General features: G+C 42.2%; 1 pseudogene; it reads right to left on the bottom strand.

The window, feature by feature from the left end:
- Positions 1-182: 182 nt before the first annotated feature.
- Positions 183-15,313, bottom strand: LOC138775701 (high affinity choline transporter 1-like; annotated as a pseudogene).
- Positions 15,314-26,389: the final 11,076 nt, after the last annotated feature.

The following is a 26,389-nucleotide window of genomic DNA, read 5'->3' as shown; positions in this document are numbered from 1 at the left end:
AAAATGTAAAAAAAAGTAAAAAGGTCCGAAGACTTTCCGAATATATTGTACATTCACACAAAAGTAGACCATACTATATGTACCAGATTATCAGGTGATTAGATACAAAAAACATAATACATTATTATTACTGGAAGTATTTAACGTGAAAAATGTTTCTTATACATTGAAACTTTCAGTACCTGTGGAAGCTCCTATTGCACCAATAAGAATTGAAGGAATAGCCATCAGTAAACATCCAAAGGCAGCTAAGATAGAGAGAACTTGGGCATAGGTTGCTGAAGATGCTGATAAGACCCTTTGGAAATATGCCTGCCAGGGGATCCCTCCTAGAATCTGGAAAATTAAAAAAATGAAACATATAGCATAACTACTGTATATAAGCAAGAAAACAGACACTGCCCCACTGACATCAAAAATGTGCCCAATCCTTAGAAATCACTTACAGAGAAATAAAGTCTAATTCAAAAAGAACAAATTGTGGCACTCACTATGTGTAAAACGTAATCTTTATTTTTTCATTACAATATGGTAGCAGGTCAGTTGATGCAGTTCCCAGCCAAATGGGGCAACAGCTGTTTCATGGTATGTGCCCATTTCTCAAGCCTGGCAGGACTGTTTATTCAGTTTATTCGGGGCTGCCATTTTACTCTGTCCCAGAGGTCAGACCCCCACTGATCTGCAAGTTGTCTCTTATCTTAGGGACAGAGGATAACTTGGCCAAATGAGAATACGTTTGAAGCCTGCAGCTAGAATGAAGCTAGCAGGAAGGGCTGCCAATACAAATATGTAATGTACATGTTTTATCAAATAGAGATATTTGCTGATTAACCCCTTCACATCAGCAATACGTATATATATGTTCCTGCTGCGCATACCAAGTGCAGCAGGAACGTATATGCACGTTCCTGACTGTGAGGGGCTTTTGATGTGTGCGGGACCGCTGCAGTGTCTGGGGATCACAGCATAATGATAGACAGCTGCGATCCCGGAGCTGCTTGTCATTAAACCCCTGCGATCTATAGCGATCGCGGCGTATAAGGTACTCAGTGACAGGACAAGCTCCTGTCACTGAGTGATGGGGACCCCCGCAGCCATGCTGCGGGGTCACGATTGCTTGTCACTTACCTCCGTCCTGACAGATGGGCGACCTTTGTATAGTCTACTCTACCGATAACACTTATCTATGCCATGCTATGGCAAAGCATAGATCGGTACATGCAATCTAATGATTGCATCTTTTAAAGTGTTTAAAACAAATTTAAAAAAAAAAGTTTTTAAAAGTATTAAATGACCCTTTATAACCCCCCTCGATAAAAGTTTAAAATACCCCCTTGCCCATTATAAAAATAAAAATAAAAATAAAATAAAATCTCAATGTGAAATTAAGAGAATTGACTCTTCAAATACAGTGTCATCCTGAAGATGACATTGAAGGATTCTTTCTTCATACTATGCCCTTTTAACAATTAAACAGAAGGAAGGGTTCTAAAAAAGTATTGTTTACCAGAAGCAAGAAACTGTCAATCCAAGACCAGGCATCTTCCCTCCTTATGCTTCCCAGCCAAGGTTCCTTGTAGACTTCTTCTACAGCTGTCACCGCAATGTCTGTAACTGCAGGATGAGTCATAGCGAAGGTACACTGATCCACTGCAACACAAAGAGCCAATATGTCTGCAATGACACGGGTCTTATACATTGCCATATTGCGTAATAAAAACAAAAGGTAATGTCTTATATGTGATGCACATGACAGGGACAGACCCTCCATTCCTAAACAGTCAATGAGCTTAATAGCAATATAAACAACTAATATTTGTGTAAATACATAGCTAGATAGATGAAAGTATATATAAATTTGCTATATACAGGACATCTCTACAAACCCATCTCATTATAAACTAAAATCTATGTTAGCAATATTCCCCTACACTTATATATCAGCAAGTAATTGAGCTGATATTGCAGCCTGCCAGCTGGGTTCTTTGCTATTACTTTTCCATAAGGGACCATTGGAATAACAAGAATCATATCCATGACTAAAGTACCCATTGGAGCTATTCAATTTATATATATTTTTTTCTTTTACAGATAATTAAACTTAATTTGTATACTGGGTACGTTGGTAGTTTAATGCCATTTTGAGTGGCAAATTAAATTTTGCTAAAATGTAATATACAAGATATGTACAGTATGCTCTTTACTGAGTCAGTGGGATTGTGATATATAGTCTCTGAAAAAGAGATTCTTGGATTTTCTCCTATTAAAGTCTCTTTCACTGATCATTAGGAAAACTCTCTAATAAATATAACTTTTATTTACCTTACTTAAAAACAAATGGTAACCATCAGTATTGCAAATTTAATTTCTGCAATCACATTTCTGCATCACATCATGCAAAAAATATCTAGTTCTTTATTGTCCATAGTTCATATTGCACTGTAATTATATTGTTGTTATTTCACTTTAAAGAGAACCTGTCACCCCCACGTGCAGGGGCAGAGCCCGGCCGACCCCACAGTGCAGACCCATATACCCATATACCTACAGCATTGACAAAGTCCCTTTCCTGGACCCGGTCCCGCCGCCGAATGATCCCCGTCCGAAGCCGTGCTCAACAGGGATGAGTCCGACAGCCATAGAGAATGACTGGAGCTGTCATTCTCTATGGCCGTCGGCCTCATCTTTGGTGAGTGCGGCGTTGGGTGGGGATATTTCGGTGGCGGGACCAGGTCCAGGAGCGGGACTTCGTGGAAGCGGTAAGTATATGGGTCTGCACCGGGGGGGCGGCTGGGCTCTGCCCTGGCACAGGGGGTGACAGGTTCCCTTTAATATTACAATTCTTTTTATTGCCCTTTTTTTTACAAAAATCTTTTTCCTTTTTTTTTCCGCAAGAATGTGGTATACACATATATATATATATATATATATATATATATATATATATTTTTTTTTTTTACTGAAGAATAACTGAGAGATCTCATAAAATAAAACTTTTACTTCTCTTATTTTAAATGCAATTCACAAAACTTCTATTAATAACACATACTACCATCACCATATTATACACATATACAATTTCCTGAGAAATCATAAGAATGCATTCATGAGAGAAACAGATTACTGATTTCAGGGAGACCAGCTAAATGATAACAATGCTGGCTGCTGGTTAAAGTGCTCAATGCAGTGAAATCCAAGGTGCATTGCTTCCTGGGAAACATGAATATGCAAAAGAAAGAGCCTGTGGAACCTCATTTAAGAGTCTCAAAACACAGGAACTAGCCAGATATCTCTCCGGGAAAGAACCCAGCGAAGGGGTGGCTCCTACAGGGAAATCACCAAAACCACCATATTAAATGACCCTATAAGTCAATGTAATGACAAGGGAAGAACCAAGGCCAGGTATCCATCCGCATACAGCTGTTTCGGGGTGTTGCCCCTCATCAGTGTGGAGCAGGATTCTGGCTAGGTGGGAGCAATGCCTAGTAGAGCCATAAGAGAAACAGATTGCTGATCTCAGGGAGACCAGCCAAACGATAACTTTGCCAGCTGCTGGTTAAAGCGCTTAATGCAGTGAAATCCTAGGATGAGTTCATAGAATTCCGAATCTCAGGTGGCACTTTCCGACAGCTTATTACATACTGATACTGTGCAAACCAAGAGTTTGTTTTATGTGGTTCAGTCCCGTGCAAATAGGGCGCTCTAATTAGATCATTTTTAGGCATTTTATTGTGCAATTAGATCTTTTTTGTACAAACTAGGCAATTGTTATCCTATCGCAACTCGCCTTTCGTAGCCTTACTACTTTTAAAGTACATTTATTTCTATCTATTCATTTATGTAACTTATCTTAATCCTTAGTTGCTCTGATTATTTTGTTAGTCCATGTTCAGATATTGCTCAACTCTATTTTAAAGAAAAAAGGAAAGTCCTGCTACAGTTACCACCCTCAGCTGTCTCCTGTTATCTGTTTTAGGCTCTTCAGGGTCTAAGAGAGTGCTGCCCATGCCACCTCCTGGTGTCTGTCCTAGGCACCTCAGGGCTGCATCTAGATGTTTGTTCTAGAGCCTTCTTGGACTAAGACATTGCCCCTGATAGGTTACCGCTTTAGAATCGCTTTAGTCTACTGAGTCCCACATCCGTTGCTGTCTTAGGAGAAAATTTGATTTGATGCCACTGGTCCATTTGATATCTACTGCTGTCTTGGGGAAAGTGTCATTTTACACTGCTCATTTACCAATATCCACTTCTATCCTAGTTGAAAATTTATATTACGCTGCTGATCCACCAGGGTCCACTGCTTTCCATGGCGGAAATTAAATCATTGAAAATTGTCATTTTCGAATTTTTGACACTGTTCAACAACGTCTGTTAAAAAAACAAAAACATTACTCTGTAATAGTCCCACTATTGTAGCTACTATATTTTGCATACGAATGAATCCCATTGGAACAGCTATTCTCGAATATTCGCGAATCTGACCCATAATTTGTGAATCAAATTTTCAATGCTTTGCTCACCTCTAATAATGAAACATGAGATTTCAATGTAAAGTGACTACACAACGTAAAAAAAAAGTAATGTGTGCTTTTAGTTTTACTTACCAATCCTACAAAGATACAGAAGAGCTGGACAACATCAGTGTAGGCAACTGAATACAGTCCTCCAACAAGGGTATAGAAGATGGCAATCAAAGCAGACACTACCACCGAAATATTGATGTTAATATCCACTATAACACTTATGGTGGCACCTTGTGAGAAATGCAAAAAAAAAATACTGTACATTTAATTACCTAAAATCATGTGAAGGCGCATGATCTGAAGCTCAATACACTGGTTTAACAGACTCCATAGGACAACTTCTTCCAATTCTGTTGCATCCATGTCATTTTATTGTATATATGCATACTGCTATTTCCTATTTCAGAGTGCTATGTTATACGTCCATCAAGTATTCTGGCATTTTTTATGGCAATGACAAAATGCAATCTGCAGAATTATTCTTGCTGTTTAAATACCGAAACCTCGATAGAAACCTGACAGACTATTGTAAGTCAATGAGCTCTCTTAGGATTGTAAACAGATATGGCATAGCTGTCATGGCTGGGTTATGAGTGATGCTAGTGTGAGCGCAGCATTGGGCTAATCATTTTAAAAAGAAAAAATAAATTATTTTGCTGTGTCTGCAGATTATTTGTTTAGGACTTCCCCAATAATTCTCCTTGTGATTTCCCTTTCATTCCTCTCGCAGTATAGCTGAATATTTTAACAAACAGCTCACTCAGTATTCAGCTGACCTTTTTCTCCTCCATCTTAGATTACACAAATAAGCAGCCTCTTCTACGTGATGACATATCATTGGTCCATCATGTGAGCTAGTTATAACACTCATGTTCTAAAGTTACAGTGCTAAAAATAAAGGGGCTGTCCAGGAATAAATAAATAACTGCTGTGTTTCCCCAAAATAAGACAATGCCTTATATTATTTTTTGCTTTATTTTTGGGGGATGTCTTATCTCCCCTTCGCCACACACGACTCTTCCCTCCAACTCAGCCTCCTGCTCTCCCCTCCGGCTCAGCCTCTAGCTCTCTCTCCCCCAGCTCAGCAGCATGTCAACCGCTGTAAGCCCCCCTGCACACTCCGGCGTATGTCCCCGCTGCAGGCTCCTGGTTCTCGCCTAGGTTAGTGAGTGAGCTGGGGGGAAAGCCTGGGGCTAAGCTGGAGACTGAGCTGGGGGGAGAGCTGGGGGAAGAGCTGGGGAAGAGCCGGGGGGTGAGCTGGAGGGGGGAGCCTGGGGGAGAGCCAGGGGCTGAGCTGGAGGGGAGAGCAGGGGGCTGAGTTGGAGGGGAGAGCCGTTAGGGGGGGGGAGATAAGACATTCCCCGAAAATAAGACATAGGGGGAGATTTATCAAAGGTTGTAAAATTTAGACTGGTGCAAACTGCCCACAGCAACCAATCACAGCTCAGCTTCCAGCGCTGGTGAAAGGAAAGAGGAGATGTGATTGGTTGCTGTGGGCAGTTGGCACCAGTCTAAATTTTACACCCTTTGATAAATCTCCCTCATAGTGGCTCTTTGTGAGCAAAAATAATATAAGGCACTATGTCTTATTTTCGGGAAATGTCTTCTCTCCCCCTCCCCCCAACGGCTCTCCCCTCCAGCTTAGCCCCTGGCTCTACCCCCGGCTTCCCCCTCCAGCTCACCCCCCGGCTCTTCCCCAGCTCTCCCCGAGCTCAGTCTCCAGCTTAGCCCCCGGCTTTCCCCCCAGCTCACTCACTAACCTAGGTGAGGACCAGGAGCGTGCAGCGGGGACTTACAGCGGGTGACATACTGCTGAGCTAGGTCGGGGACTGGAGGACGGAGCCGGGGGGAGAGCTAGAGGCTGAGCCGGAGGGGAGAGCAGTAGGCTGAGTTGGGGGGGGGGGGGAGAGTCGTGTGTAGGGAAGGGGAGATAAGACATCCCCAAAAATAAGACATAGTGCCTCTTTGGGAACAAAATAATATAAGGCACTGTCTTACTTTAGCCTAGTTGGTAGGTTTGGGGGGGGGGGTTATTTTTGGAGTATGTTCTATTTCGGGGAAACATGGTAAGAACATGCATGCATTATACGTTCTAAGGAGAGTAGAACTGGGAGAGTCACATTTAGAAAAGGATTTGGGTGCACTCATGGGTGCAGTAAATAGAATACAAAACAGCATGCAATGGTAGTCCCTCCTCCAATGCATCATGCTGCATAATTTACATATAAATTAAACAGAAGATTTTTGTGAAGATTCGCCTTTATTCTCAGCACCCCCTATAATATGGGAACATAACGGAAGGTGGTTACGGTCTTCTAACCGGCTGTCAGTTTTGCTTTGAAGAGATCCACGTGGCAATAATTGTGAGAAAATCCATGGTGTGTGACATATGCTTTATGCCACATTTCTTGGAAACATTGTATTGGTTTAGATTTTAAGAAGTGGCTTGAAACATAATCTGAGAATTTGCAAAATCATGTAACTCTCTACCTGTCTGGGCTGTCAGGTGTGTTATAATCAGAATTTTACTGGAGGCATTTACTAATAAGTAAACAATCTGTATATAATTAGTTATAGTGCATAGCATTTGTTTGTTTGTATTGTTTAGATGACTTTTAGCATCTTACAGTTTTTATTTTAAACCATCAATGTCTAAAAGTCAGAATAATGATGTCAATATTACTGTGCTAATTGTCATCATAAACAGTCTGAATGTAAACAAGCGCCTTACTGTTTCATCCAATCAGAGCACAGTGGGAAATAAGAGTAAATTATGTTTATTAGAACAAGATCGGCTTGGCCTGAAGCAGGGGAAATAGACCAGGCAGCCCATGCCAGGACCACTTGAATCAAATCTAAGTGGCAGAAACAGAGGTAAATGACTAACAATTTTGATTTCTTAGATAGATGACTCACACTAAGCCAAGTTGTTACAAGCTCTATAAAACAAAATGACACTTATTTAATATGTAAATCTGCACTGTTTGATTTATTTAATTTCCTTTACCTGTGAGATAAAAGCCCAGACCTTAGATCCCTACTTGCATTGTAGATAAGTGTTTCCCCTCTCCCCAGCATGATGTAAAGATTGTCACCTAGTTCTCTCATTTCAGCATTTCAAAGGAACATACTTAATTCATAGCTACATAAAAGAGTGCCCATGTCATTATCATTTATGCATCCACACGAGCTCTACCCATAATGTCATACATGACTGATGCTGAAATAGTGATGTCAAACATAATTTTAGTAATGGGCTGATTTGTTGCACTCCTACATCTTTATGGCTATTTAAGTCAAAAGCTTTGATACTACTAAGATCTATTTTTGAAACTGGGTCGCAAAAAGTTGTTCATTTACATAAAGTAACTACAATTAAAGGGGTTGCCCAAGATTGGTGGTCTTGGAAAAAACAGACCTTTTTTTCAAACTGTTCCATAAACTTTATCGAGGATTGCAGCCTATATCATCTCACCTAAGATAGATACTTTATTTTAAACATAAGTTTAAAAAAATACTAATCAGGGCTGGACTGGCCATCTAGCATCTTGCCATATTAGTTAGTCCCCACTGTGGAACGGTCTTGTTCATCTCCTAATAATGTGTTACTTTCCTGCACATGACACCCAAGGGTGGCTTGAATCCTCCCCCGTACCACCACCCTAGGCAAGTGTTGGCACTAATGCCTTTAACTATAAGCGCTCCTAAAGAGCAAGTATAGTTAAAACAGAGTTGACAGAGTGGGGAGCCTTTGGCATCCTGTCCTGCCAGTAACTATTGTGGTTGTAGGTTACAAGAGGCCACTCTCTCCCTCAGCTCCCTGATGCACAAGTGATGTTACTCGTGTACTCACAGAGTTTGGAAGAGGTTTCAGTGGCAAGATGGTTCGGAGTCCCCCCCCTTTTTTTTTAACAGTGGGGAATGCATATTGGGGTGGAGGAAGTTTACTACGGTGTGGGGATTACCTCCAGGGAGATGTATACGTATGGAGGGGATTATTCCACAAGGGTAGGTTATGTACAGGTGGTTGCCCACAGGGGGGATTAGTTACATGCAGGGGATTATCTACTGGGAGAGGATTACTTTCACATGAATAGCCTTCTGTGGGAGGTTTACCTACAGGGGGTTTGCCTACATAGGGTATTACCTACAGAGGATTTGCCTGGGGTGATTCTCAACAGGTAGGAATTGCCTACAGGGAGATTGACTACAGGGGGATTGCCTAAGGGGGGGGGGGGCGGGCAATTACTGACAGGGGGGCTGCCTACAGGGACATTGACTACAAAGGGAATTACCTGCAGGGGAATTGCCTACAGGTGGAGAATTCCTACAATGGACAGGGCTTGCTATGGGGGGGGGGGGGGGGGGGGGGGGGGTTACTGCAGGCAGATTACCCACATAGCGGAAGGCTGTTTATGGGGGGGGGGGGGGGGCTATTTTCTATGGGAGATCCAATCTACTGAGGGGCTGTTTTTTGCCTACTTCAGACCTGATACTAATACATGCAGTGCTTTAAACAGGGAGCGGTGTTATGGGATTAACCTGCCCCCCATGCTCTCCCCTTCCTCTACTCTGCCAGAATAGAAGTATGCTTATAACAGCATGTACATGGATGTCACAGTATGTATGTAGATGTGTGCTTAAATGTATAAATGTTTTTGCATATCATATACTATAACTGGGATATTTTCTAGATCAAGACGCTAAATACTCTATACATGCATGAACTGTAATGCTCCAAATATGGGAAATATTGTAGCTCACTATAAGGGGTTAGTTTTACATTGTGTATTTGTGCGACTTGAATCTTTAAGAAATGGAAATGCAGAATACTCTAATGAATGGTGCAACGTAGCAATATTCTTTTTGGAAGCATTGCTGCAGGTGACAGCGGCGCAGTGCTTACAGGTCTATACTACTGGTTTATGCTGTACTTCAAGTGGAACCATGCGATTAGTTCTCCTCATAGCTTTTAGTACAATGATTCTTTTTTTTTTTTTGTAATTCCTTTAAAAGGGTCATATGTCGGCTGCATGTGTGATTTAATGCAGAGCTTATAAGTGTGATGTCATATTTATTGATTAAATAAAAATGAAAGAACATTTTTATGTCCAGATGATGCAACATCTTTAATAAATTAACCCTGTAGGGTATATTTATATGTGGCAGACCTGTCGTGGAAGTGTCTGTGACTGTCTCATTCATCTATGTTATATAATAATAATAATAATAATAATAATAATAATAATAATAATGTTATTTATATAGTGCTAACATATTCTGCATCTCCTGATGAAGTTGCATAAAGCAATGCAATGCGTTGAACTATTTTTCCATATCTACCCATGTTTGGTTACCATCCATCTCGCAGGTTGTATGGTTCATTATACTTACCTTTACTCAAGTGAGGTGAACAGGCCAGATTGTCCATTTATTCATTGTATATTATTGTTGTTTACTAGTTTTACTTTTGCATTTACCAGTTTCTATATATCTTCTTATATGGGGTTTGGCAAGCTGGGATCAGCTGGCGGGGTAGTGATGTCAGCACCTCTTATTATAGTTGTGCTTTGTTACTGTTTTTAATTGATTTATTTACTCTGTGCACCAATAAAGTATATTTTCTACTATCAATATGGAGTGCTGCATTTTAGCACTATTATTTTCTCTGTCTGTATAGTGTCTGCATAGTGTCAGTGCACATTATAGAGCCAGCGGCTCCAGCCACACCCTCCATAGTGTGCTGTGGGGAGTTCTGATGTGGGCACGCATGGATGCGTCCGCATCACAACTAAGCGGCGCTAAAGATCATCAGCCGGGTCACGGAACGGCCAGTCTCTTCCAGTGTGTGAACATAGCCTAATACTATAAACTAGCATTAGTTGGTGCCCTCCCTAAACATATACTTATACATAATAATAGACTATGTCTATGATCCCACACTGGGAAAAAGACAACCATCTATTGGTAATGATAGTCGTAATTTTTTGTTGTGGGAACATAGCCTTTAGGCGTTTTATTGGAAATCGGTAAAACATGTATGACATCTAATAGCAAGGTTTATGCACTTAGGTTCAGCATTACTTTAAATGGAATCAATTGGCCCAATTAGGCTTAAATGGTTCCCTGGAGCGCTGTATAAAGCTCCTGCAGCAGGCGTGGCACGTACCAGCTGCGGCTGCTGCAGAAGCTTTATACCACAGAAAAACGAGTTTAATAACCCGGGCGTGTGACAGGCAGAGGAAGGGAGGTAGTCATCTGGGCGCCTCCCGTCCATCACTAGTCATCGCTCTCTGCCTTTCAGCACACACGGCGGGATCATTCACAGGCAGAGAGGCCACTAACAGACCTGTCTGCCTGTCAGTCATCTCCTCCGAGCGCGCTGACAGGCAGAGAGCGGTAAATAGTGGCGGGCGGGAGCCGCCCAGATGACTACCTCCCCGCCTCTGCCTGTCATGCGCCCGGATTATTAAACTTGTTTTCTGCTGTATGTGCCGCGGCTCCTACAGGAGCTTTTTACAGTGATTTAAAAAGTTCCAGGGGTCTATAAAATAAATGGTGCTTACATTTTTTTTTAATTTTAAAAAAGTTTAAACTTTTTTTAAAATAGTAAAACTCGACAAAGTGTAGATTGGTGGGTAATTGACATGTTCAATTGACTTATCGGATGAATTTTTCCATCAAGCAGCTTATCTGATTTTCTGAGGAAACAGAACCGATTTGATTGTTCTGCAAATTCTATTTGTAGTTGACATATTCAGTGGGAAGGAGAAATCACATTCTGTCACATTCTAAGAGCTAAATAGAAGTTACAATGTCTTGTAGCGATCCAATGTTACAGGAGATCAATCATGGGCAAGCAGCAGATCTACAGTTTTTTAGTTGGCTGTGACATTGCCTCCATTCTAAATATAATAGCATGGGGTTTGCATGGCCATTTTTATTAGCTACACCAGATACCATATACCTTATAGCTGCGTTCACACTACGTATAGTTCAGTCAGTATATTTCAGTCAGTATAGCAACCAAAACAGGAGTGGATTAAAAACACAGAAAGGTTCCGTCCACACAATGGTGAAATTGAGTGGATGGCCGCCATATAACAGTAAATAACTGCCATTATTTCAACATAACAGCAGTTGTTCTAAAATAACAGCAAATATTTGCCATTAAATGGCGGCCATCCACTCAATTTCAACATTGTGTGAACAGAGCCTTTCTGTGTTTTTAATCCACTCCTGGTTTTGGTTGCAATACTGACTGAAATATACTGACTGAAATATACGTAGTGTGAACGCAGCCTAAGGGTGCGTTCACACCTACAGGATCTGCAGCAGATCTGCAGCAGATTTGATGCTGTGTTCAGTTATTTAAATGAAATCTGCTGCAGAAAATCAGCTGCAGATCCTGTAGGTGTGAACGCACCATAAATCAATAAAAGTATATAAGAACCTTACCTAAAGCAGAAAGTATTGCTGCAGCCCAGAACATCTCTCCCATTAAGGCTGGTATAAAAAGTAATCCCCCCATTCGTTTGCCATAAATCTGCTGGAAAGGGTCAAGCATGGTTACATATCCCTTGGCTCGCATGGGCTTAGCAAAGAACAGACCACCTGGAAAAAGAAACATAGCATATTTCTCTGTAGTAGATAGGTTGCTATAAGTGGATGCTGGCGTCCTGTAGCTGTAGTGTACTAACTAATGGCAACAATAATAACTCAAGTGGTATCCTGAAAGCCATTAATCTAATGTGAAAATCTCGGGACAGCTATGTACTATAATGACGCTTACACTCCCACAGCCATATACAAACAAAGCATGAAAGATTGATTAAAATGATCTACATTGTAAGCATGTTTTTCATCTTTATACCAGAATTGCAAAGCTTATAAATGCTGCAAAGAGACTGAGACTTATAGGAATTATAGTTTATTAATAGCTGGGGGCTGAAGACAATACATTTTTGCTATGGTCTCCTCAACCTATGCATAAGAAATATAGGGACCGAGTCAATATTGATTGTTTTTCGGCACAACATCATACTCAGATAACAACAACTATTGTCAAGCATGCTTATTTCTTTCAGTGCTTCTGTAATTTGTGGGCAGCCTATAAAATATATTACAAGCCATTCATAAAAAAGTAATAAAAGAACAATTTCTATAATAAGCAACACTTGTTGGATTACCCATACCCCATAGTGTCTGTGAGCCAAAGACTGGTAACAATAATTCTTGACCCTGTACTAGCAATTGGACAGATTCCTGGATCAACATAGTATGTCACTAGATATTTATAGTCTGTTTATTCTGTTTTCCTGCAATGACCAGCACTTAATTAGATTTCCCTACAGTATTTAATACTGCTTACTGGAAGAGTGTGTTCTACAATTTGATGGCCCTAGTGGTATATTATATGATCTCACAGTTTGGGCTCCTGAAATTGTAATGGTAGCCACAAACAGAATAGACAATGTTGGCTTTGCTGTGTTTATACACCCACTAATGTTTCCTGATAGATTACCCATGCATATGACATATTACTATGACTGATATGACTGATGATACATACTATACATAATTGATATTACAACTTAAAAACATTTGGAAATATATTGTGTGACCAGAAGTAGGGTCAATCTGTTTGGCCCGTCCGCCAGATAGCATTGCGATCTTATTATTGCTTTTGTGATTTTTCTTGCAGTAATTTTTTTTAACTCACTTTTGGATTTATCTTACTATTTTTGGTATCACGGGCACTTGCACTTTGTGGCACTTGACAATAGGGTCAAATCTTTTCATATATTTGCACTTTGTACTTTATACATTTTTTATTCTTGATATCTCTGTATTATCATGTAGGATGGACCAGTTTACACTGTGCAATATTTGGCCAGTGGTAGGAGGTTTTTTTTTAATGGTTTTAACTTTGAATAAAGTATATGGATAGTATTTTGGAGATGCATACCTTTCTTTCTAGACAGTTTTCTTCTTGTTTACATGTGATTGTTTTCAGTCTGGATGGACTAACACTATATTTGGATTAGTGCCTGCCTAAATGTATATATTGCCATAAAAGTTGATAACAACATTGGCTTTTAGGCTGTTCCTTATGCAGCTCCTATTATAAAGTTGTTACGCTGTCATTTCAATTATAATTCTGTTATTGTCGACCACAGTATTTAGAGGCAATGCTGAAGGTCACAAACAGGCAGTACTGCCACAGTTTAGCATCCCATGAATGATGAAGCGCCCTATGCTTAGACTGTGACGCTGGAATGCAATACCTCCAGATATTTTTCTAAACAATTATTTATCCTATGTGAAAACGTGTATCTTGGATATTTTTTGTCTGCCTTTATTGCAAGATAAGCAGATTTTTCAATCAATTTTCAGCATCATTTCTTCTAATAGGAACACCATTGCATTATCTTTGATATGTCCTGAAACTAAACAGCACACTGCATTCAAGGCCTGAAAAGGTTATAGAAATGCAGCATCTCAATGGAACACTGATTAGATATGTCTGGTTATTAAATTAGCCATGCATTAACCTCGACATCTCCCTGAGATTCGTATTCCTCAGCCTTGATTTGATTTACGGATAACCATAGTTAGTTTGACCGAGACAAATATCAATAAAGGTAATTCAATTTTGACTTACCTACGATAAGACTGAGCGAGTAACCAATGGGTGCCTGAGCCCATGCCAGCCCATACCCTGAAACATACACTGCTTCTGCTGTTCCATTGATGTATCCGCCACCAACCCATGTCGCTAATGAATTGATGTAAGAAAAAGAAAAATTATCAGCCTAAATTTGAAAACGAGACACATAGGAATATTGATAATAGTTAGGAGGGCACATGCACAGTAATTATAACCTTCATAAGTGTAACCCTTTTATTTGTGTATTAATTAAATAATTAATGTTAATTTCATTCATTAAAAATTCAAGACCTTTCAAGGCACAGACACACTTTGGATACGAGAAAACATGTTAAATAAAACCAAACCAAGAAAACTATTTTAGTGCATGGGTTAATTGTTTACTTGTAGAGTAACTGCATAACTACAGTGTCCATTTAACATTACACAAGTCTAGCTGAGCCCTGGCAAAGTAAACACGGCTGCAGTTAATCATGCCATCATTAACAGACATTACCCCACAACACATAATGCAGCTATATTTAAAAGGGAAGGTAGAAAGTAATGAAATAATACACAATTAGCAATCATAAATGCACAGTCTGTTTAATGTAACTATGGTGCAGATAGAGATAATTGAGGAGTCAGCAACAGAGATGAAGCTTCATATATTCTCTGATCTGTGACTCTTCAAGACAGGAATCAGCCTAATTTGCTGTGAATGTGGAACCAGGTGCATCAATTTTACCATCTCCACTCATCAACATGACGGGCAGTAAAAATTAAGTGGTAAAATCTGAAATTGATGCCTATGTACCTTGTTGGTATCTGAGTGGTTTGCCAAGTAGCAAGTCAATACAGATTTACTTAATGAATCCTGGCTCCTTACAATGATGGTATATCAGTCCTATTAGCTGTTAAGAAAACTTCATAAAAACATTACACAAAGACAGTAAATCCTCACCTGTAGTAGTAAAAGCTCCAACCAGGAGTCCTATATCTCTTCCACCCACTATAATTCCTTCCCTGGGATCTCCATCGCCCCGTGAGTTCTTAGTTCTCCAGGCAGCCAAATACCCACAAACAAGATAGCCAAATAGAAAAGGATTATTGCCACCAGCCCCTCCACATGGAAAGCCATCTTCTAGAGCAAGGTATATTATTTCATGAATGTCTCTATATGGTTAGAGCACTCTTTTCCTCTGTACATGGAGAACTAAAGAAGAAAAAGAAAGAAAATCAACTTCCCATTCCTCCTGACTCACTACCTTTACGTACAATAATATCCATGTAAGAAGTCACAGGAACATATCAACAAGTCAGTCACCTGTAAATAGCTGCTCCTCTCTGCCTGCACTGAGCTCCTAGCATCATCAATCACTCCTGCTGCCTCACAATGCTATGAGTTCTTCTGTATCATTCCACCATAAAAAGGAAGGAAATTGTATTTTACTTCTACTGGCTGTATTACTGGCAGGAAATATTATTGCAACTTCATGATTTGTGTAGGTATCTCACATTCTGCTAGACTGCTTTACAAATGCTATTCTATAGTAAGATATTTACTTTTAGTGATTCTTCCTAATGTCACAATCCTATCATCAATACTAACATTTAATCCTTATATAATACACACAAAAATAACAGTGTATCAGATATTGGAAACAAAAGGAGAAAGATGACCCTGCCCATCCCAGCTTCTATAAGATGGAAAGGTTACATCTGTTAGTAAAGTTACACAGATGTCTCTTTTTTTCTTATATAAACATATTATATAAATATGTTCTTGATAATAAACAGGTACATTTCTTATTCTTAACTTTGCTATAAGTTGAGGGATATTTTAAATAGCAAATAAACATTTAGAAAGTACCAAGCTATTGCCAATCTAGAATACTCACATTCTGCATAGGTCATCAAACACTTGTTCAAAGGCTCTCATCATTCAGCAGCAACCTCCAAGTCACAGTCTGTGCCCACTCCCTGCTCTGCTTCTGGCTGCACACACCCTGCTTCATGAGCAGAAGCACAATCCCCCCGCTGCTTCTATGCTCCACTATTCACTTCTCATTGAAGTATAAAGAAAATCCACCCCCTGAGAGCTGCAGTCTGCTTTCCTGTGTCAAATCATACTGTCAAAACCCAGGGAAAATGTATTTTTTTTTTACTCATGAAGGTGGTGGATATGCATTATATATGTACAAAAATATAGAACCTTGTAATTTTTCTCCAGCTACTGTATTGTGCATATGAAGGCATTGCTACGGTGGAGCTGTCCTAGGTCCTGAGCATAGCTGCAGTACATGAAGCCACTTAATTCAAACTAGTAGTCACTAGCCTTGTAAACAGTGTTTAGTCATATGCCTATAGCGCTAGATATAGGTATATCTTATGCCCTCTATTTAATTTTTACGTGGCATACCATAACATTGCTCTTTTAAGCTTTGGCTCACATTTATAGTAGAAAAGTTTTAGTCTTACCTGTGGAATAATTGAATGATGGACTTTTTCTTTCCAGTTCAGGGAATCCTGCTCCTAATAACTTCTCCACTTCTTTTAATGTCTTTTTTTTTTTTACATAATATTTGATAGTAAATATTATTATACGCCTATAAGGTATTTAATAGAGCATGCCTTTACCAAACTGCAATCCATGGAGATGGTCTTGGTTTTGTTAAAAGGAAATTCTTATAAAGCTGGAAGTTTGTTCGTCATAGATCAGTTGCTGGACGTCAGAAAAATGCTATGTGGCTTTTGAGAGGTATAAATGAAATAATTATTGGGAAAGAGTTAGGGGAAGGGGACGTTTATAGGAAAGCAATGGTGTGAAAAAATGGTGTGGTGATAAAAATAGGTATAGACATCACCAGAAGCTAAAAATAAACCAGGCCACCAGAAAAAAAATCCACGTCCATTCCTGCATGACTTTTAATGAATCTTAGGGCATGACGCACTGCAGAAAGCTTCTCCGCCTCCTCCATTTGACTGATTGATGGAGAGAGGTTCGTTTCCTCAATGGTTAGTCTTTGACTGCACTTTTCAGGCTCAGCTGCCAAATACAATTCAAAGATTGATTGAAAAAACAGATCACCACATTTGTAGCCACCATTCTAGTTAAGAAAATGAACATTCTAAGGTGAAGTAGACTAGCAAATAAATAAATAATACAAATAAACAATGCTGTTAACAAACTGATTTGCAACTAAAATATTTCTCACATATAGGTAAATATACATTATATACTCTTATTAGTTAATAAGAGATAATCCTTAAAGGGGTACTCCAGCGGGGGGGGGGGGGGTCACTTTTTTGCTGGGACCAGGGAGGAGGTGGCAGAGGGAAAAGACATCCACTCACCTCCCTGGTTCCAGTGGCGGGTCCCGCATCGCAGCGTTCCCGGGCACTTCCGGGTGTCTGACGCGGGCCCGAGACGTGATGTCTCAGGTCCGCTCAGCCACTCAGTGAAGGAGTCGGGATCTGAGCGGACTTGAAAGGAATCCCGCCTCCTTCACTCAGTGGCTGAGCGGACCTGAGACGTCATGTCTCGGGCCCGCGTCAGACACCTGGAAGCGGCTGGGAACCGGGCACCGGAGCGCCGCGATGCGGACCCGCCACTGGAACCAGGAAGGTGAGTGGACATCTTTTACCTCGGCCACCTCCTCCCCGGTCCCAGCCCCCGCTGGAGTACCCCTTTAACAGTGATAGTTTACATCAGTGACATCAATAACTTGTTAATTAAAAAAGCATCCTCGATTTAAGATGATTGAGAAATGTAGAAAAGTAGTCATGTGACAGATTAGTTTATTCCTTTTAACTACATCTAAGAGTCATGTGAGCTGCTCATCTCCACACTTAGGCCAAGTTCACACAATGTATTTTTTAATTAAACAGTTTACAAGTTTAAAAAAGTTTAACAGCTGAAAATATTTTTCCCAGTAAATGAAACACATTACAAAGTTACACTACCGTTCAAAAGTTTGGGGTCACCCAAACAATTTTGTGTTTTCCATGAAAAGTCACACTTATTCACCACCATACGTTGTGAAATGAATAGAAAATAGAGTCAAGACATTGACAAGGTTAGAAATAATGATTTGTATTTGAAATAACATTGTTTTTACATCAAACTTTGCTTTTGTCAAAGAATCCTCCTTTTGCAGCAATTACAGCATTGCACGCCTTTGGCATTCTAGCTATTAATCTGTTGAGGTAAGCTGGAGAAATTGCACCCCACGCTTCTAGAAGCAGCTCTCACAAGTTGGATTGGTTGGATGGGCACTTATGACGTACCATACGGTCAAGCTGCTCCCACAACAGCCCAATGGGGTTCAGATCTGTTGACTGCGCTGGCCATTCCATTACCGATAGAATACCAGCTGCCTGCTTCTGCTGTAAATAGTTCTTGCACAATTGGAGGTGTGTTTAGGGTCATTTGTCCTGTTGTAGGATGAAATTGGCTCCAATCAAGCGCTGTCCTCTGGGTATGGCATGGCGCTGCAAAAATCCCTTTTACCCTGTACAAATCTCTCACCTTACCAGCACCAAAGCAACCCCAGACCATCACAATACCTCCACCATGCTTAACAGATGGCATCAGGCTTTCTTCCAGCAGCTCTTTTCATTTGTTCTGCGTCTCACAAACTTTCTTCTTTGTGATCCAAACACCTCAAACTTGGATTCATCCGTCCACAACACTTTTTTCAGTCTTCCTCTGTCCAATGTCTGTGTTCTTTTGCCCATCTTAATCTTTTTCTTTTGTTGGCCAGTCTCAGATATGGCTTTTTCTTTGCACTCTGCCCTGAAGGCCAAAATCCCGCAGCCACCTCTTCACTGTAGATGTTGACACAGGTGTTTTGCGGGTACTATTTAATGAAGATGCCAGTTGGGGACCTGTGAGGCGTCTGTTTCTCAAACTAGAGGCTCTAATGTGCTTATCTTTTTGCTTAATTGTGCAACGCGGCTTCCCACCTCTTTTTCTACTCTGGTTAGAGCCTGTTTGTTCTGTCCTCTGAAGGGAGTAGTAGTACACACCGTTGTAGGAAATCTTTAATTTCTTAGCAATTTCTCGCATGGAATAGCCTTCATTTCTAAGAACAAGAATACACTGTCGAGTTTCAGATGAAAGTTCTCTTTTTCTGGCCATTTTGAGCGTTTAAATGACCCCACAAAGTGATGCTCCAGAAACACAATCTGCTCAAAAGAAGGTCAGTTTTGTAGCTTCTGTAACGAGCTTGTCACGATTGGCAGGTGAAGACAACACACTCGACAGTGGGCCCTAAATCTGACCCCACCCACTGTCACCTGCCTACTTGCCTCAGTCGACCCTAGGCGGTCGCGGACAACCACGAAGACAATCCCTATACTGTATACGTGCAGAACATAAAACGCAGACAGACAGACAAACAAAATGCGGAAAGTCAACTAGCCGAGTCAGGAACCAAACGAGCAACGCAGTACAAAATCAGAACCGAGCGGAGAGTCAGGGGACAGGCAAAAGGTCAGAATCCAGGCAAGACAAAATGGAGAAGGATAGGACAGAATACAAGGGACTGGGGAGCTGGGATCAGAAACAACTAATAGCCAGCGATTAGAGGCTGACACTGCAAACACTTTATACTGGATCAGGAGCCCGGACCAAAGACTGATTGGTCCGGCCTCCTGAATCCAGACACATAGCAGCTGGTGCGCTGCAGGCTGAGTGGCAGAGCGATCCGTCACTCAGCCTGAGCTCAACAGCACTCAGCTGCTTGGCCGGGCGACGTACACTAACGCGAGACCCGCGGCTTCCCTGGTTACTAGGGACGCCGTCGGGTCTCCGTGACGTCACCCGGCTCGGCCGAGGAGGACGGCGCTGCGCTCCAGCCGGACCAGACGACGCTGGAGCGCGGTCAGGTAAGTTACTGACATTACCCCCCCCTTCAGGAGGGGCCTCCGGACCTCTACCTAAGGGACCAGGCTTAGATGGATTTTGCAGATGAAACTGTCTAACTAGACGTGATGCATGCAAATCTCTACTAGCTACCCAAGTGCGCTCCTCTGGTCCAAATCCTTTCCAATGAACTAAATATTGTAAAGAACTCTGAACCCGACGAGAATCCAGAATTCTCTCCACCTCATATTCCAGTTCACCTTGAATGATTAACGGAGCGGGAGGAGCAGACGGAATCACTGGATTAACAAATTTTTTCAATAGAGACTTATGAAAAACATTGTGAATTCTAAGACTCCTAGGCAACAGCAGCTTAAATGAAACTGGATTTATGATTTCTACTATAGGATAAGGACCAATGTATTTTGGAGACAATTTACCAGATGGTGTCTTTAATTTCAAATTCTAGTGGAGAGCCACACCTTGTCACCTACCCTGTACTCAGGGCCAGATATGCGTCTTTTATTAGATTGTTTTTACAATTCTCTTGAGCTTTAACCAGGTTCTGCAGAGCCTGGGCCCAAACTGTGCACAGTTTTCTGTAAATTTTTCGGCGGATGGATTAGTGGATTCGGACGCATGTACAGAAGAACAACGAGGATTAAACCCAAAATTACAAAAGAACGGCGACATTTTGAGAGACTGACTTTCACGATTGTTCAGGGCAAATTCAGCCAATGGTAAGTATTCTCTCCATTTCTCCTGTGAGCCTGCAACAAAACACCTTAAGAATTGCTCCAGTGACTGATTTACCCTCTCCGTTTGTCCATTGGATTGTGGATGAAAGGCTGAAGAAAATGACAAAGATATACCTAGACGACCACAAAACTCTTTCCAGAATCTAGATACAAACTGTACCCCCCGGTCCGACACAATATTCTCCGGTACCCCATGCAACCGTAAGACATGACTAATAAAAAGAGAGGCCAAAGTACGAGCATTGGGCAGTTTGCTGAGAGGAATTAAATGACACATCTTCGGGAACCTGTCAACAACCACCCAAATCACCGTTTTACCCTTAGAGGGTGGTAAATCAGTTATAAAATCCATGGAGATGTGGGTCCAAGGTCTAGCAGGCAGGGCAGGGGTTGAAGAAGTCCCTCCGGTAACCTGCGAGGAACCTTGGACCTGGCGCAAATCTCACAAGCTTCTACAAACAGTTTAGTATCCGTAGCCAGGATGGCCACCAGTAATGACGAGACAGTAGGTACTTGGTACCAGCAATACCTGGATGACCTGCCAGTACTGAACAATGTGTTTCTTCCAACACTTTCAACCGAAGATTAGGGGGAACAAATAGTTTATTTTCCGGGGTGTTTCTAGGTGCCATGGACTGGGACTGAACCACCTGAGCAGCCAGATCGGGCTGCAGAATTGCCACCACCACCCCAGGAGATAAGATGGTTTCGGATTCTCTTACAGGGACCTCTTTAACACTGAAACTACGAGATAACGCATCTGCCTTTACATTCTTGGACCCTGGTCTGAAGGTGATTTCAAAATCAAAACGTGCAAAAAACAATGCCCATCTGGCTTGCCGTGGAGTAAGGCGCTTGGCTTTATCTAAATAAACGAGGTTTTTATGATCGGTAAGAACTTTAATTTTGTGTTTAGCCCCTTCTAAAAAATGTCTCCACTCATCAAATGCCCACTTAATGGCAAGGAGCTCTCTATTGCCAATATCATAGTTGCATTCGGTCTTGGAGAACTTTCTAGAGAAGTAGGCAACGGGTCGGAGGTTAGTGAGTGTTACGGGACCTTGAGAGAGGACAGCCCCTACACCCACCTCTGATGCGTCTACCTCGACAATAAAAGGTAATTCAAAGTTAGGTTGAATCAACACTGGGAGCGACAGAAAAACATGTTTTGAGTTTGTCGAAGGCCAGAATGGCTTCAGGAGTCCAGTTATCCATATCGGAACCCCTTCTGGTGAGATCAGTTAAGGGTTTAGCAATTACTGAGAAGCCTTTAATAAATTTTCTGTAGTAGTTGGCGAAACCCAGAAATCTTTGAAGAGCTTTAAGATTCCTGGGGCGTTCCCACTTTTCAATGGCTGCCACCTTAAGGGGATCCATACCAAAAGAACTAGGGGTGATTTTATATCCCAGGAAAGAGACCTCCTGAACACCAAACTGGCACTTCGACAACTTCGCAAATAACTGATTGTGTCTTAACAGTTCCATAACTCTGCGAACATGATTGACATGTGAAGACCAATCTGGAGAAAAAACCAAGATATCGTCAAGTACACCACCACAAAACGACCCAGGTACTCACGAAACACATCATTGACGAAGCGTTGGAAAACTGCAGGCGCATTACACAACCCGAAGGGCATGACTAGGTATTCAAAGTGTCCCTCGGGGGTATTGAATGCAGTTTTCCACTCGTCACCCTCCCTTATTCGAATCAAATTATAGGCCCCCCGGAGGTCGATTTTAGAAAACCACCGGGCCCCCCAATCTGATCAAACAAATCTGGAATCAAAGGAGCGGGTGTTGATTCTTAATGGTGATTTTATTTAGCTCCCGATAATCAATGCAGGGACGTAATCCACCATCTTTTTTACCTACGAAGAAAAATCCGGCCCAAGGGGAGAACAGGAGGGACGGATGTGACCCTTATGTAAACTTTCCTTAATATAATCCCGCATAGCTTCCCTTTCTGGTCTAGACAAATTAAAGATACGCCCTTTCGGGTATTTAGATCAGGAACCAAATCGATAGCACAATCGTATGGACGATGAGGGGGTAGTTCATCCACCGATTTTTCATCAAAAACATCACCAAAATCAGACAGAAACTCGGGGATCTCCCCTTCTAATGAAGAACATCCTGTTAGATTTAAAGAAATACAGTGAGCAGCACACCCGGGCCCCATTGGACGAGCTCTCTGCTTGCCCAATCAAAAACAGGGTTATGCTGGGTCAACCAGGGCAAACCTAAAATAACATTGGAAGACAAATTGTCCATAACCAAAAAATCAAGACACTCCGAATGGATCGACCCCACTTTTACTTCTAGAGGAGGAGTGATATATTTCACTCTACCTTGAGCCAGTGGTGTAAAGTCCGCCCCAGTAATACTCAGCGGGCATTTAAGCTGAAGTGGACATACCTCCAAACTGGACCAAAACCCGGAATTAATAAAATTAGCGGATGCCCTGAGTCCACATGGGCATTCCCGAAATACACTTCTCACCCAAACATAGTGAGATGGGGACCATTAATTTATTCTTATCGAGTGGTACCTGTGCGCCTGAGTGACCCCCTCGATAGTCACTCAGGCGCTGGAGTTTTCCGGCGATGATCCAGGCTTGGAAGTACATTCCCGAACACGATGTCCAGCTTTGCCACAGTACAGACACAGATTATGTTGCATACGATGGGCCGTCTAGTTTTAGCATCGGTAGCCCCGATCTGCATGGGTTCCTCCGGAGGTGGTAACGGGGAAGGAGGAGGTTTAGAAGGAGACAGAAAAGAGGTAGGGGTTTTACAGAGTTCAACGATTCCTTTCTCCCTACGTCTGTCCCGCGTACGACGGTCCACCCTGATGGCTAACGTCATGGTCTCTTCTAACGTTTCAGGGGGAGGATAAGCTACCAACCAGTCCTTTAGCTGCTCAGATAGGCCCACCCGAAACTGATAGCGCAGAGCAGAGTCGTTCCAACCGGATGGGATACACCACTGGCGGAACTCTGCGCAATAGTCCTCAACTGGCCTTTTACCTTGTTTTAAGGATGTCAACTGTCGCTCGGCTACAGCAGTCCTGTCAGGGTCGTCATACAATAACCCAAAGCTGAAAAGAAATAATCAACCGAGGTTAACTCTATGGCGTTGGGAGGAAGAGAAAATGCCCCACTCCTGTGGTGGCCCCTGCAACAGTGACATGATAATCCCCACTCTTTGAGACTCGTCCCCTGAGGAGCGGGGACGTAGTCGAAAGAACAGTCTGCACCCCTCTCTGAAGGTCCGGAAATTCCTTCTATCACCCTTAAATTTTTCTGGGAGTTGTACCGGTGGTTCAGGGGGGAAGGGTGGTCATAGTAACTTGTCGGGGAGCAGCCTCCTGCTCCTGAACCCGCTCAGCAAGGCTCTGTACCATAGAATTTAGGTTCTGCATTTGCTCCAACAATGCTTTCATAGGATCCATAATAGAAATCCTGGTGCACGTCACGAAACTGTACAGCTGGCTATTCTGTCACGATTGGCAGGTGAAGACAACACACTCGACAGTGGGCCCTAAATCTGACCCCACCCACTGTCACCTGCCTACTTGCCTCAGTCGACCCTAGGCGGTCGCGGACAACCACGAAGACAATCCCTATACTGTATACGTGCAGAACATAAAACGCAGACAGACAGACAAACAAAATGCGGAAAGTCACTAGCCGAGTCAGAACCAAACGAGCAACGCAGTACAAAATCAGAACCGAGCGGAGAGTCAGGGGCAGGCAAAAGGTCAGAATCCAGGCAAGACAAAATGGAGAAGGATAGGACAGAATACAAGGGACTGGGGAGCTGGGATCAGAAACAACTAATAGCCAGCGATTAGAGGCTGACACTGCAAACACTTTATACTGGATCAGGAGCCCGGACCAAAGACTGATTGGTCCGGCCTCCTGAATCCAGACACATAGCAGCTGGTGCGCTGCAGGCTGAGTGGCAGAGCGATCCGTCACTCAGCCTGAGCTCAACAGCACTCAGCTGCTTGGCCGGGCGACGTACACTAACGCGAGACCCGCGGCTTCCCTGGTTACTAGGGACGCCGTCGGGTCTCCGTGACGTCACCCGGCTCGGCCGAGGAGGACGGCGCTGCGCTCCAGCCGGACCAGACGACGCTGGAGCGCGGTCAGGTAAGTTACTGACAGAGCTAGACTGTTTTCAGATGTGTGAACATGATTGCACAAGGGTTTTCTAATCATCAATTCGCCTTCTGAGCCAATGAGCAAACACATTGTACCATTAGAACACTGGAGTGATAGTTGCTGGAAATGGAACTCTATACACCTATGTAGATATTGCACCAAAAACCAGACATTTGCAGCTAGAATAGTCATTTACCACATTAGCAATGTATAGAGTGTATTTGTTTAAAGTTAGGACTAGTTTAAAGTTATCTTAATTGAAAAGTACAGTGCTTTTCCTTCAAAATAAGGACATTTCAATGTGCCCCCAAACTTTTGAAAGGTAGTGTATATAAGTTTGTAATAAGCTTCAATCATCTGCCCCCCCCCCCCTTCCCTAGCTTTTCCCCGGTCACCCCCCAGCCAGGAAGTGAAGTTAACTCATTCTTACCTAATGACTGTTGACCCCAGGCTTTTCTGTGGCAGCCATTTTGTGACAATGACATCATCAAGAGGGAAGCTGGTCTAAGCCCTGTTAGACCAGCCTCTCTTTTTCATATGACCAGGTTGCTCAGCTGTGATTGGCTGAGCAAGCTGTAAGCTATCTTACAGGTTTACAGAGTCAGTTAGACATCACAGGAGACAAAGTGCATCATGGGAAAGCTCAAACCAGGAAGTGAAGAAAAAAATGAAGCTTCTGGAGCAACTGGAGCTTCAGTTCAGTTTTTTTTAATCATTTTTTTTAAAGTTGTCTTTAATACAGTGGCAATGTAAAGTACGGCTCTGCTATGGCTATTGGAGTGCAGCACACCCTAATGTCCCATATTCCAATTGAAATAAATTATGTTAACCTGGCAGTACGTGCCTGTGGCACAGAGCCGCTGCTTTTTTACCATGTCGGAACATGGCCTTAATATGATTTTGTCCCAACACTGTTGCAATGCATTTAAGGTGTTTAATGCCTATATACAATGGTAGTGTCAGTGTAATGTAATTACCATTAGACTTTAACCTTTAGCGACCCATGACGTATCTGATACGTCATGGTGACGCAGGGGAGTTCAGAAAAGGGTCCGACGGGCGCCACTCTGAACGGCGTCGCTCCTGCTGTTATCTGCAGCTGGGAGCACCTCTATTGGCGCGCAGGTCCCGTTGCCGCGTCGGCTAATTAAGTCTCTAAAATGCAGCTGTCAAACCTGACACCTGCATTTAGAGGCTTTGCTCCGCACGTCCCTGGTGTCTAGTTGGTCGGAGATCCCTCCTCCTTCCCGTACCTGGCTCTCAGCATCGCAATGACACTGATCCCGGCTCAGCAATACATTACACTGGTCTGCAGCCGGCCATGCAATGTATGACCGATCTAATGGATTTTGCTGTGGAGATACACAAGCATTGATCTCTATGAGAGATCAGTGCTGGTTGTATATACAAGTCCCCAGGCGG

Source organism: Dendropsophus ebraccatus, unplaced genomic scaffold (genome assembly GCF_027789765.1).
Source record: "Dendropsophus ebraccatus isolate aDenEbr1 unplaced genomic scaffold, aDenEbr1.pat pat_scaffold_1923_ctg1, whole genome shotgun sequence".
Taxonomy (NCBI): Eukaryota; Metazoa; Chordata; class Amphibia; order Anura; family Hylidae; genus Dendropsophus; species Dendropsophus ebraccatus.
The sequence above is the reverse complement of the archived record's forward strand: the minus strand, read 5'-3'. Positions and strand labels throughout refer to the sequence as shown.